The sequence below is a fragment of the Galeopterus variegatus genome, unplaced genomic scaffold (assembly GCF_000696425.1).
Source record: "Galeopterus variegatus unplaced genomic scaffold, G_variegatus-3.0.2 Scaffold3555, whole genome shotgun sequence".
Taxonomy (NCBI): domain Eukaryota; kingdom Metazoa; phylum Chordata; class Mammalia; order Dermoptera; family Cynocephalidae; genus Galeopterus; species Galeopterus variegatus.
In genome coordinates, this window is record NW_007729666.1 from 189,571 (window position 1) to 200,511 (window position 10,941).

At 38.9% G+C, this 10,941-nt stretch overlaps 2 pseudogenes; one reads left to right on the forward strand and one right to left on the reverse strand.

Moving 5' to 3' along the window:
* Positions 1–359: 359 nt before the first annotated feature.
* On the reverse strand, positions 360–9,800 carry LOC103601027 (annotated as a pseudogene).
* A 158-nt stretch (positions 9,801–9,958) lies between these two features.
* The window catches only part of LOC103601028, a 7,877-nt pseudogene continuing 6,894 nt past the window's right edge, over positions 9,959–10,941 (forward strand).

Genomic DNA, 10,941 nt, shown 5'->3' on the forward strand with positions numbered 1-10,941 from the left:
ATAAAAAATTATACATATAATTTATATATATATGTATATATATAAAGACAGATATTTAAGTCTTCCACTCATATTTTGGTCAACTACATATCAATTATGTAAATTTTTAAATGGAAGTAGGAAGAAAAGCATACTTAGACTGTACCTTAAAAATTGCATAATTTTGATAATAGGGCAGTAGTATTTTAGTGATAGACCTTGAAATACTTTATTTAAATGGGGATCTTAGTGGTATAATAATAATATGTTTTGGTTATTGTTTCTGAAATTATGTGAAAGAAGAAGAAAAAGATAGTGTTTTCTATGGGCTGAACAAGGAAAAATTAAAATTGTTTATGCAGTTTAGAAAACAGATACATTTATTCAAATACTATACACCTCTGGACATGAACTTGAGCCAGGAAGGCATTGTCCTTTGCATAGCTTTTAAGCAATTCCACCATGACATTTAGAGTGCCATCACTTTTCTTACAATCCACAAGTTCATAAGTAGTTTCAAAAGAGTATGTTTTTTTTTAGTGGTGAGATTCTAGTCAGAAATCCACTTTCTTACTTTAGTTCAGTGGAAATGCACTGGATGGCTCCTCAATATAGTACCATTTAATGAGGCTGCAAATATACTGTATATAACACTGGAGTATTTTTTTGTCCATACAATGGCACGTTTTTCTCATAAAAGACCATGAGATCTACAGAGGAAGAAAAGAGAAACTTTATTTAAAAAAAAAAAAAAAAAAGACAATTTGCACATAAAAGACCATGAGATCTACAGAGGAAGAAAAGAGAAACTTTATTTAAAAAAAAAAAAAAGACAATTTGCCGATTGGGGAAATGGGACCTCCAGGGAAAATCAAAAATGCATGCTCCACAGGAGGTAGTTAGGGGATGATACTTATGTGTTGCATTGCCAGTCTTACATAAATATTTACCAGTTTCAGGAGAGTTATATGAACATTTATGAGGGAAGTCACATACCTGTGCAATGGGTAAATGTACACGTAACATACCACCTATATTCACTTTGAGATGGAGACTGAATATTAATATGAAATGTGGCTCCTGATGTCAAGAGGTAACTACAGGGCACAAAAGACAGTTAATGTGCAGTCTCTGTGAACTAGCCAAAGCTGGTTTGGACATTGCACCCCTTGTCAGAGAAAGAATGTTTGCAAAGCTATTTCTCTGTTCAGTTGGAACTGTCTTACAGCTTACAAGAATGGGGGGGGTGGTGGTGGCGGGCAGCCAGGTGGTTTACTGGAAGTCAGATGGGAAATTTTCCAGCTGTGGCAGCTTTGCCATTATCTTCTAGGAATTAGTTTCTGCTTAGTTACAGGAAAGAAAAGCTTCATGACAGTCAGTAACATACATATATGGTTTAAGTGTGGGAATGTGTATCTAACCCCTCATTCTATTAATGGTCATTTAGTTCTGTTTGATAGTTTCAGGTTGTCTCTTTTTGGCTACATGGGAGCCATTTTTTTCCCTGTCTATTGGGGTACATTTTAACAGGTTTCTTAGCAACTTCAGTCACAGAGATGGTCATTCACCTTCCTGAAATTTGATCAGCTTTTCACATAGACTTCAATCAAAGTCTTGTTGCTTGTCTGGTTCCAAGACCAAGAGGAAGGAAACCACGCTGTTCATCACACTTTCAACATCTTTATCATCTTCTTTCATATACACATCACAGGATTCAGTAATTTGAACTAAGTCTACATTAAGTCCACTTCTGAGTTCTCTTCTGAGATCTCAGCTCCTTTAGATTTTAGATAAGCACGAAGCTCAGCAGCTCGATCTTCTTCACTGATGTCGATGAATATCCTTCACTGAAGATGCCCCACTCACACACCACCACCAAACAGATGTTATTAACAAGGAAACAATACAGAGTTACAGACTGTTTGGAAGTTAAATGTTACTTTCATAAGCTGTAACAACAGTCTTTGAAGTGTAGATGTTTATAAGATACCTTTGTTAATAACAACACATTTGCAAGTATAGCGTAATGAAAAGATTTTGAAAAGTGAGAATACCCAACCATATGCAGTAAATTTTCTCTCCTCAAAATTAATGTCGAAGTGTAGATGTTTATAAGATACCTTTGTTAATAACAACACATTTGCAAGTATAGCGTAATAAAAAGATTTTGAAAAGTGAGAATACCCAACGATATGCAGTAAATTTTCTCTCCTCAAAATTAATGTCTTGAAACCCTAGCTCCCAGTACCTTAGAATGTGACTGTATTCAGATATAGGATCTTTAAAGATAAAATTAAATTAAATCAAGACTGTTAGAATGACCCCTAAATCTTTCTGACTGGTGTCCTTATGTGGAGAAGCATTTTGGACTCACAGAGACAGCATGGGTGTGTGCACACATAGGAAATATATGTGAGGACAGGCAAGCAGGTGGCCATTTGCAAGCAAAAGAAAGAGGTCTCAGAAGAAACCAAACCTGCCAAAATGCTGAAACCATGCCCTTGGACTTAGAGCCTCCTCTATGTGATAATAAAAACTCTGACAAAAAGAAAACAAGATTAAAAAAGCAACATTAAATGCACTTGGTACACAAATAGACATCTACAAAGAGTGTTAATTATTATACTTTAGTGATTTGCTAGAACTGGTGAGAACTGTAAAGCATAGCTAAGTAAATATTCTCTGACAGCCCAAGAATTCCCATTAGCTTCTTACTGAGGAGTTAGAAGTAAATTCCTGAACTCACAAGGTGTCATATATAGTGCTCATTATGTAGGTTCTGTTTCAATCATTTTCAATATCTTCACATATTTCTGAATTAAAAATCACTTGAGATACCTTCATGGATAAACAAATATTCTTACTATGTAGGTACTACCTGATTATTGTGGTCAAAATTCTAATGAACAAGGCCATGTAAACAGTTCAAATATAGGTAAAACAGATTTAGTGAGGGTCACTAATCTTCCTACTCTTTCTCTCATGAGAGAATTATCACACTACGTTTATGTTTGGTTTCTATTACCTGTTTCTATTTCTAGAGTTTGAGATTTTATCTTTCTACTCGTCATAATCTTAATGTTTAGTGTGGTCCTTAGTATTTAGCAGATTGTTTATTTAAGCAATAACTAAAATATAAAAAAAATAAACTTTGCTTTACATTGTCTTATATTCTGAGTTACCTATATCTTTGCATTTTTTTCTTCACTATGAAAAATGATTATTTTTCAAAATCATTGATTCTGTTTTGGAGCTTTATCTTCATTGAAACTAAAGATTCATATATTTCATTAATTGTGGAATATTCCCAGATATAATTTTATTAAATATTTTCTTTCCCCACTGTGTGTTTTGTCTCCTTATGAAATTCCTATTGGATTTATATCAGATTTTACACTAACTTTTATTTCCTTCTATTCTTTTTTCATGTTCATCACCCCTTTTCTCTGTATTGCATTAAAATAAATTGTTCAGATCTCCCAATTTAGAAATATTTTAAAATTAATTTCTCTTTTTGTTGTTTTATCCACCCACTGAGTTTTAAATTTTAGTGTTTAGAGTTTTTTATTTCTAGAGGTTTAATTTCCCTTAAAAAGATGCCTGGCATTTTTTTGATAATGTATCCTTATTATTTGGAATTATTTATATATATATTTGTATCTTCAAGCTTTTACAGTATAATTTCCTATATATGGGATTTCTTAAGGGAACTAAACTATTTTACCTGTCAACCTCCCTTACTTATAAATTGTTTATCCCTATGTTCTCTAATTTTGCAGTGTGGCCTTGTGTTAGAAAAGGCTTTAAGTGTGGGTATCCTTTGTAGCTTGTATTGGGGGTGGTTCCCTTGAGATCCACTTTGCTTTTGTAGGGGTTAAGGAAGTTTTCTTTTCTCCTTACCTCTGAAGGTTTGATAATTTGAGGCTACAAAACAAAATGACATTAGACAGATTAGCAAGAGAAAGTCACATAAATTATTAATATGCAAGTCCGTGAGAACCATACACAATATGAGACTCAAAAAAGAGCCATATGGTTGAAGCAAGCCAGGAATTCTTCAGTGGACACCAACTGGGTGGCCTACAATTCAATTCCTATACTATCTACATGGGGATAGCATCACATCCCACCAGCTGAGGGCTGAATCCGCAACACTGCTCCCCCCTCCAAATTCTGATTCCAATTTCAAGTTATAGTTTGTTTTACCTGTGCTTCTCACCAAGTGACTATAAGTTGGGGTTCCCATCCCCCACTCCATCCCCCATTGACTTGCTGAGCAACTCAAAGAACTCAGGGAAACACTTACATTTTTACTGGTTTATTATAAAGGATGTTAAAAAAATACGCATGAGGAGATGAATAATGTGAGATATGGGAGAAGGGGCATGGAGATTCCATACTCTCTCTGGCACACCACCCTCCAGAAATTCCCACATGTTTAGCTATATGGAAGCTTCCCAAACCTTGTGCTCTTGGGTTTTCATGGAAGCTTCATTATGTAAGCATAATTGAAACATAGACAACCATATACGTATGTGATTGGAAAAGAAGGGTGTGATCTAACACTAATGGAGGGGGTGAGCATGTCAGACTGACCCAGGAAGGCATGTTTATCCAGGTTCTTCTTGGCCTCACTGTGCAGCCTTCCTTCCTCCCAGGCATGGGACAGGAATCCTCCTGAAATGGGGTCTTATGGCCTACAATTAGCTAAGGTAGGTCAATTTTCTTCCTTGGGGAGAAAAAGGAGCTGGTGAAAGGAGGGCAGGAGAAGGTCAGAATAGGTCAGCTAGGAACTGTGGATGAAAATCAATATATAAATGTAATATCACAGCCTGTTTGAAACTGCTATTTACTCAGTAATATAGATTTTCTCTCCAGATACAAATCAAAAGGATAGCTTTCAAAACTATTCCTGTGTCTATAGCCCCTCTGAATAGCCATCCAGAAATATGCCAGAAGAGCACACTTTAGTGTTGCTGTGGATTGATTGAATTTTCTACCCCAAAGTCCATATATTAGAAGATTAATTCCCATTGCAACTGCTGAGGCTGGGAAATCCTTTTATGGTAATTGAAAGGTGATCAGATTGTAGGACGATGCCATAGTGAATGGATTAATAACTGTGGTCAGGGCATGTTTCTGAGGGTTTAAAAGAAGAGCACATGAGAGGTTAGTCTCACTTTCTGTTCTATTACCTGCCACGTGAGACCCCTGGATCACTGCTACCACTGTCAGCAATAAATTTCATTTCTCACAAAATATCACTTCCAGGCATTTTGTAAATAAGCAACATAAATGGACTGATATAGAAAACTGGTACCAGAGAAGTGGGATGTTGATTATAACAAATACTTGAAAATGTAGGAAGTGGCTTTGGAACTAGATGTTGAGGAGAGGCTGGAAGAATTTTAAGGAATAGGCTAGAAATAGCCTAGATTCTGGTGAAAGTTTAGAAGACAAGAAAGCCAGAAAAGTTTGGAACTTTTAAGAGACTGGTTAAATGATGGTGAGCAGAATGTTGATAGAAATATGGATAGTAAAGGCCATTCTGAGAGGATCTCAGATATAAATGAGAAGTAGCTTTTTGGAAACTGGGGCAAAGATCACCTTTGCTATGAACTGGCAAAGATCTTGAATGCATTGTGTCAATATCCTAAAACTTCATGGAAGTAGGAATTTAAGAGTTGTGAACCAGAATATTTGGTGGAAGAAATTTCTAAGCAGGAAAGCATAAAGGAAGCTGCATGACTACTTATAAGAGCCTACGCTGACTTATGGCAGCAAAGTCATGATGTAAATCCAGAATTTAAAAGGGAATCAGGGCATAAAGATTTGGAAAATTTGCAACCTGGCCATGTGGTAGAGAAGCAGAGAGACTTTTCAGGAATAAAATTAATAGTACTAAAAAAATTAGTACAAAAGAAAAGGATTATCAAGACAAGGGGAAAAGGCCTTGAAGGCATTGCAGGAGTATCTGGTGCCAACCCTTCCATTACAGGCCCAAAGGCCTAGGCAGACAGAATGGTCTTGTGGAAAAGGCCTGGGGCATCCTCCACAGGCTCACTGCCCAGGGCCCCTTGGGAAGCTGCTTCCAGCACCAGAACCACAGTTGTTTTGGCTACTCCAGACATGGCTAAATTAGCTCTAGGTGTGGCTAGAACTGCAGCTTTGGAAAATATAAACCAGAAGGCTTGGTGGTGTCCATGTGGTGTTAGGTCCATAGGTTCATAAAATGCCAGAACTCTGAAGGCTTGGGAGCCTCCACCCCCATATCTGTCACAGAGGTGGAGTCACCACATAGAACCTTTGCCAGAGCAATGCCAAGCAGAAACGTGGGGTCAGAGTTGAAGCAGAGAAACCCCATCAGTGCCATGCCTAATGGAGCCACGAGAGTGGAACAGCCATGGAGACCACAGAATCTTGGAGCTACCAGAAGGCAATACAAGCCTGTGAGAGCTGAATCATGGCCAAAGATGAGGAAAGCCATTGAAGTGGAGCTGCCTGAGAATTTGGGCACCCAGCCCCCACACCAAAGTGTAGAAGACATTGAACATGGAGTCAAGGTTCATGATTTGTCAGCTTTAAGATTTAATATCTGTCCTGTTGGATTTTGGACCTGTTAGTTCTTCTTTTGGCCAATTTCCCCCTTTTTGAATGGGAATATGTAACTTATGCTTGTCCCACCATTGTATCTTGGGAGTATATAAATTGTTTTGATTTCACAGACAGGATTTTTGACCTTTTGAGTTGAAATAAGTTAAGACTCTGGGAATGGAATGAGTGTATCTACCCACGAGAAGGTCATGAATTTTGGGGGCCAGATGTGGAATGCTGTAGATTGATTGAATTGTATTCGTAAAGTTTATATATTAGTGAGATAGAGCTCCCTACACCCTCATAATGTATGCTATCTGCTTCTGTAGAATTGCTTGCTTAACCTAAGTAACTCCATTTTCCCCCATCTGACCTGCAGACTACCCACCCTTCTGCATGAGAAACCACTGACCTACCCATAGAAACAAAAAAACAATTGCACAGAAACAGGAGCCATACACAGTGAATTATTACTTGGGAACAGGAACCATACATGATGAAAACTTCTATGCTTCATTACTCGAATGGTTTGTTCTTGACTTTTGTGACCTAGCTCCCTAGCTAGCTTTGTGCACCTGGACAAACCCATGTGCCAACAGGATGTAGTTTTTGCCTTTGAAAATCCTACAAGACCAAGGCCCAATGCCACTCTTCCTTGGTTGCACCTTGACAGTGAATTATTACTTGGGAACAGGAACCATACATGATGAAAACTTCTATGCTTCATTACTCAAATGGTTTGTTCTTGACTTTTGTGACCTAGCTCCCTAGCTAGCTTTGTGCACCTGGACAAACCCATGTCAGGATGTAGTTTTTGCCTTTGAAAATCCTACAAGACCAAGGCCCAATGCCACTCTTCCTTGGTTGCACCTTGAGAGATGGATGCTGGCCAGCTGGAGTGAATAAACTGCCCTTTTCTGCATGAGTGGCGTGTAAGTGCATTTCTTGCGGGAGGGTGTCTCACAACATTTTGGAGGCCCCAGAGAGATTGTTTCCTCATGAGTATATCCCTCCCTGCACTTATCTCCCAGGAGAATATAGAAAAGCTGCTCTTCTTCTTCTCCCTGGAGGCAGATGGGGCACTTCATACACTCCAAACTGAAACCGCTCAGATAACACTAAAAAATTGTTACAAGAAATTGTCCCCAGATTTGTCCTACCTGTAATCTTGGGGTCTGACAATGGCCTGACTTTCACAGCCTGAATTTCCCAATTAGATAATACATTAAAAATAAATTGGAATTTACATTGTATTTATAGGCCACAAAGTTCAGGACAGGTAGAACAAATGAATCAGACTTTAAAAGAAATGCTTACCAAATTAAAACTAGAGACTGGCAAGAACAGGGTGAGCCTCCTTCCCTTTGCCCTCCTAAGGGCTAAATGCACCCCCTACATACAAGGAATTACACCCTCTCTGTTGCCTTGCCTCAGAGATGATAAACTTGCTGAAATCACTAACCATAACCTTCTTCAGTCTATGCCAGATTCACCCCTTGGTCAGAGAGGCCTACCCATTGACAAAAGCAATTGGTCAATTCTGCAAAAAGGCCTCCTGTAATTTGAGAGGGGTTACATTGTATCTATCAATCAATTTTGGAAGAACTGACATCTTAACAATATTGTCTTCCAGTCCATGAACATGAAATTTCTCTGCATTTATTTAAATTGTCTTTAATTTCTATTAACAGTATTCTTCTCCCTTCACTGGAGAAGATTTAAAAATTGGGGGGAAGTTGATGATAAGTTAAACAGCAGTAGTTCATAACAGCAATTATTTAATCTCTGAATATACTGTAACCAAAGAAAAGAATTTGAAAAACTGTTGTAGGACTGCTAGATTAGTCCCAGAACGTCAACCGCATTTTTGATTTATTGGCTTTTGTTACTTTATGTCATGCTGACCTTATTGTTAAATACAGGTTTGTTTGCATTCTTACCACTCATGGAGAAAATGGGGAAAACATTACTTTTAAGTTGGTTGAAAATATTAACTGACAAAACGCCTCAGAAAAATGTAAATTAGGCAGCTAAGAAAGCATACTCTGTTCATTACTTTAAAAAATATACAGCTTTATTAACTCTACAGTGTAACAGTTGTCAGAGTCAACATTTAGATAGATATAAATCCTAAAGAATTGCTCTGGCAACTTTGTTAAAAGCCAATTGACCAGAACTATGGGTGTATTTCTGGACTTTCTTTGCCTGCTTCCCATAGTCAGAGTAGCACTGCCTCTTCCTGCCATTCCTCCAAACCCCCCTCTCACTCCAACAGGCTCCCTTGCCTCCTGGAATTACAACTGGAAAAATCAAAATCCTTCTTTCTCAGAAAAACCTCAGGGTCTCATCACCCTCCTGGAGACTGTTTTTATTTACCCACCAGCCTACATGGGAAGATTGTCAGTAGCTGCTGCAGACTCTCTTCACATCAGAAAAATGCAAGTGGATCCAGAGGAAGGTCCTGAAAACTGTTACCAGTCACAATGGCTGACCATCTGGACGCTGTTCACCTCAAATGCATGTTCTCCTCTAACAGACATGGGTGGGATCTAAACACGGACCAAGGTAAGGGGGTTCTCAACCTGTATCACCAGACTCTCCCTAGGGCACTCTGCATAGCAGCCCAGAAGCCCACTAACCTATCAAAAGTAAGTGAAACTATTCAGCGACCAAACAAAACCCCTGCTGCTTTCCTGGAATGCCTTATGGAGGCTTACAGGACCTACACTCCTATGGACCCAGCAACCCCAGAAAACCAGCAGGCAATAAATATTGCCTTTGTTACCCAGTCGGCCCCAGACATTAGGAGAAAGCTTCAAAGACAGGAAGGATTTAAAGGGAAATTGTTATCTTAGCTGTTTGAAATTACCCAGAGGGTCTTTAATGGGAGAGATAATCCAGAAGAGAAACAAACCAAAAAGCTAGATCTTAAGGATGCCTTCTTCAGCCTCCCACTGGATGAAGTAAGCCAACCTCTCTTTGCCTTTGAATGGACTGACCCTGGGGGAGGATACACTAGACAATTAACTTGAATTCACCTCCCCCAAGGATTTAAAAATGCCCCAACCTTATTTGATGAAGCCCTTCAGCCTGGTTGTTGCCGAGATGTGAGGCATTGCCAAGAGGGTGCTCACCCAATACCTGGGACCATGGAAGAGGCCTATCACCTACCTCTCCAAGAGGTTGAACAGTATAGCTGCAGGATGACCAACTTGTTTCTGAGCCATAATGACAACTGTTTTACTAGTAAAAGAGGCCAACAAAATAAATCTTAGTAGCCCCCCCACTCTGTGAAGACTCTCTTACAAGTGTACCTGAACGTTGGCTTACAAACTCCCGCTTCACCCAGTATCAGGCTTTACTTTTAGATCAGCCCCTAGAAACCATGGCTATAAATCCAGCTACTCTCCTCCCAGATGACGACTCAACTGAGCCTGTCAATGAATGCCTTGAAACAATCGAGATTCTCCAAGGCCTCTGGCTGGACCTGACTGATGTACCCTGGACAGAGCCTAATGAAATGCTGTTCACTGATGGAAGCAGTTTCATCTCCAATGGAATCAGGTATGCCAGGACAGCCATGGTAACTTTAGATCAGGTCATTTGGGCTCAAGCCTTAAGCCAAAGAACATCTGCTCAAAAGGCTGAACTCATAGCCCTAACACAGGCTTTAAAGCATGGAAAAGATAAATACTGACAACAGATATGCTTTTGTACTGCCCATGTTCACGGGGACTTATACAAACAGAGAGGACTATTAACATCAGAAAATAAATGAAGAATAAAGCAAATGGTATCCAGAAAGAGTGGCCATCATACATTGTCCAGGGAAGCAGAAAGATAACTCATTTGAGACCCAAGACAACACTGCTACAGATTTGACTCCTAAGAGGCCACATTAAAACCAGTGGGGCCATTTGACTCTTTTATAGTTGTTCTGGCACCTCAATTTCTGCTGACTGTCTATTATACTAAACAAGAAGTAAAACATGCTAAGATCTCAAAAGCCTCCAACAATGCTATGAATTAGAAAATTCTGCCAGAACACAGGATTTATTTGCCACACGCTCTAGGCAGATTGCTGATTAAACAGATACATCAAGGAACACACCTTGGATCCACAAAATTAACTGAAGTTTTAAAAAATATTATTACATCCAAGATCTTGATAAAATAACAAATGACATTGTTGCCAGATATGAAATTTGTTCACAAGTAAATCCAGGTCCAAAATCAAAGCCGCTCATTGGAACCAGAATGCAAGGAACCAACCCTGGCGAACACTGGGAAACTGACTTCACCGAGGTAACACCTGGACAATATGGGTATCGCTACCTTTTGTTGTTCACAGACAGTTTTTCTGGATGG